Here is a 3577-nt window from a genome sequence, read left to right as displayed (position 1 = left end):
GCCAAAGTGCTTGCTCATAGGGAGTCATATGATTGTTGGGTTTTTCTCTGTATGTATTATTGTAGGGTCTACCTTACCTTGAGGCAACTGCTGTTGTGATTTGGCGCTGCATAAATAAAATTGATGTGAAAAGAAATGAATATAAAAAATAATAAATATATAAATGAGCCACATTTATACAACTCCAAGTAGATGAGAGAACAACTTCTATAATGTTAAAATTTGACTTAAATGAAGATTATGACATTTAAACTCACTGAAAAAGGGTTTTACTTTTTGAGGAGGAATGTCAGAATTAGGCTCCACTTGACATTGCATTGACTTTAGTTTCCCACACACGACGGGTGCTTTGAACATTTTAGGCTCGGGACCCGAGAGATGCAGTCTGTCACCCTGGGACCCCGACTAATTAAAAAGTAGTGCTCTTGACATGTAGTGATGCTGGAACAGTAGAGCCTGCTAGCTATTTCAGGTCCTGAATCCTGACCTAGTGTTTTAAAATTAAAGAAAGAAAATTCAGGGTGCATACAAATCTATTGGCCTAATTGCAGTTGACATGGATACCGGGGCCGTGATAGTGTGCATGTCTGTAATATGTGTACACAAGCACTCTGCGGTAACACAAACCCACAGCTGCTTTCTGAGGAGCATTGTCATCTTCAGTATTCACATATTGATCTTATTTTCCGTAATATGTGGTTATGAAAATCAAATGCAACCTATGTCATGGAAAAATAGCGTAATGTTGGCTGATGCTGTGTGTGTGTATGTGTGTGCTGTTATTGTTTGTTGTAACTGTGGTAGGTGGATGATAATCAGCGACTTTACCAGCAAGCTGCACAGACATATTTTGTTAAAGACTTTTACCCGTAAAAAAACACAAAAGATGAGAATCTGAGATTCTTTGTTTTTGCCGACTTTGTGCTTTTGGAAACGACTCTGCAGCTGTCACTGTTTTTAATTAAATAAGCGTAAGTTTTGAAAAGTGACAGTACATTTGTTTTTTTCCGTGGCATTGAGTCTGTACAGATAATGGACAACAGGACAGCTCCCAAAATAACTGTCACTGTTGCACCGATCACTGTATAAATGCTTCATGTCATACCACATAAACCTCTAACCCAAATTCCCAAAAAGCTGTGACGCTCTGTAAAGTAGAAATAAAAACAGAATCTCAGAAATCCATATTTTATTCAAAGTGTAACACAGAAAACATATTTCTATGTTTCTGGAGAATCTGGGTAACAACTTATTATAATGACACACCATTAAGCACTATTCATTGGTAAGTGCTTAATTCACCATTTATAAAGCATGTAGTTTCTAAATACAGTTTATTATTGATAACCTGATGTATAACATGTTCATTATATAATTTATCATGTCTAACAATCATCAACCTGTTAGTAGTTGTTATGTATTTTGTGTAACCTTATCTATTTATGCCTTATAAAGCATTTATAAATGAAAATGAAAGTAGATGAATGGTAAATGGCCTGTATTTGTATAGCGCTTTACTAGTCCCTAAGGACCCCAAAGTGCTTCACACAACCAGTCATCCACCCATTCACACACACATTCACACACAGGTGATGGCAAGCTACATTGTAGCCACAGCCACCCTGGGGCGCACTGACAGAGGCGATAAAATAGACTTGTTTGAGTCTAAGATAGCTTAGACTCAAACAAGTCTAAGCTATCTTCAAAAGTGAAAAATGACACAGACGAAGCACAAAGAGATACACAACATACAAATATTTATTGGCAGATGCAAACATAATGCACCTGAGGTTTGCAGAATATTGAAATGTTGGGTAGGACCAGAGCCTGAGTTTGTAAGAGGGGTTTAAGAGAGAAAGACACACTGAGCAATACTACCACAGGGTAGTTTAAATTCTTCATTTAAAATAAAATAAGAATAAGGTGTTCACAAAATAATAGTGACTATTTCACAGAACGGTAACCATCATAATTAGAGTGCTCCTCATCTTAAACTGATAATCCAGGAACATGTCTCTGGGATTTCCTGAGGCTCAAATTTCCTCTTGTTTGTAGCCTGTTAGCTAGCTTTAGTCAGATAAGTCAGCGTAAAGTCCGGTTCACTCCGAAGTAGTCAGGGTGTCTGGTCCTGTGCTTTAACACAGGTAAACTCAGCTGAAATGAAAGAAGTTGTGGATCATCTCCTCCTCTGGTACACTGAAAGCTCTGAGCAGCTCCTCGGGGTAAAGAGGTGATCTGGTTAAGAGGTGGTTCTCCCTCGTCAAAGAGAAGGCCGAATCAATCGGCTTTTGCCATGTCAAAATCCCCAGCCTGCAAAACAGAGATGTTACTGCATCAAGTTAATAAATCCCAATATTTAACAGTCATGGTGAACATAAGATCAGAACTGCTACGACACTATTTCAGCTTTTTCTACATTTGTCAGCTTTACTACAATATGCAATTATTTCCTGCATATAAAGGTTATTTAAAAGTAAAAGTGTAAGAGGATAAGCAGTACTATATGTAAGAATATTAATCTGTTTCTGCCTGTATTAGCAGCAGGTCCACGTTCTGTAAACCTACTATACAACTAGCTGTATTTTGTTTAACGTGGAGGACTCAAATGCAACACACGCAGGGTGATTCTTCAGCAAAAGCCAAGCCTTTTCTGTGGCTGATGAAAAGTCCTAAGTAAAATACAGAATTCCAGCAAAACCAGAACAGAAGAATGTGAGGCGCAAATCCATTCCGAAGACTTCAGACGGTTGCTTTTGCGCTCTTGTTGTTTTGAAACAAGTGAACTGGTTAAACCTCCTTTCTGAAACAGAGAACGACCAAAAATTCACAAAACGTAACTGTTTCATTCAATACGATACAAAATGTGGGACTGAGCACCTAAACTCATCATGGTACAGAAGTGACGTTAAAGGATCATTGTCCCATAGACTTCACTCCCTGGTGTTAATTGAAAAGTAATTGCCAGTTTAAATGATTGTCACACTGGCTTTACTTTTTGGGGCCAAGAATTTTTATCCTTCTTTTATGCTGTCTATGATGTGGTCCAAAGTGGGGTGCTTTGAAAGAAGGCAACTACTTTTAACCAAAATCTTTTTCTAAACCTACCTGATTGATTTTAACAACCCCTCTGAGTTCCAAACGGTGGATTTTAACAGTGGAAAATGTTAATTTGGGGCACAAATCAGTACAAATTGGACCCATGAGAATAAAAGCTGTTCTGGCACATGAAAATAAAGGTGGGAAACTCATGTGCTAGAAGACCAAAAAACTGGGGAAGCTGAGTGCAGTAACACTAGTCAATAGATGGTGAGACTGTGGTAATTTTAGGGGAGTTTAGATAAACATTTTGCTATAATGTGGTAAAAAGTAAGCCTTCAAATGTATCCCTGAAGCATACTTAAGCAGAATGAAATAAAGAACTGGGCCTCCTGTTTTTAATGTTTTTAATTTAGTTTTGAGGAGAAAGTATTTGCCCATAAAGATCTAATGAATCCAAGAGATGGAAATCATGTTAAAGCAAATTTACTAACCAATAATTTTAAAACACGGTACATAAATGTAAGAACAGGTTTACAAG

Source organism: Pundamilia nyererei, unplaced genomic scaffold (genome assembly GCF_000239375.1).
Source record: "Pundamilia nyererei isolate P.nyererei 1_Seehausen unplaced genomic scaffold, PunNye1.0 scaffold00026, whole genome shotgun sequence".
NCBI lineage: Eukaryota > Metazoa > Chordata > Actinopteri > Cichliformes > Cichlidae > Pundamilia > Pundamilia nyererei.
Note: the sequence above shows the minus strand (reverse complement) of the source record.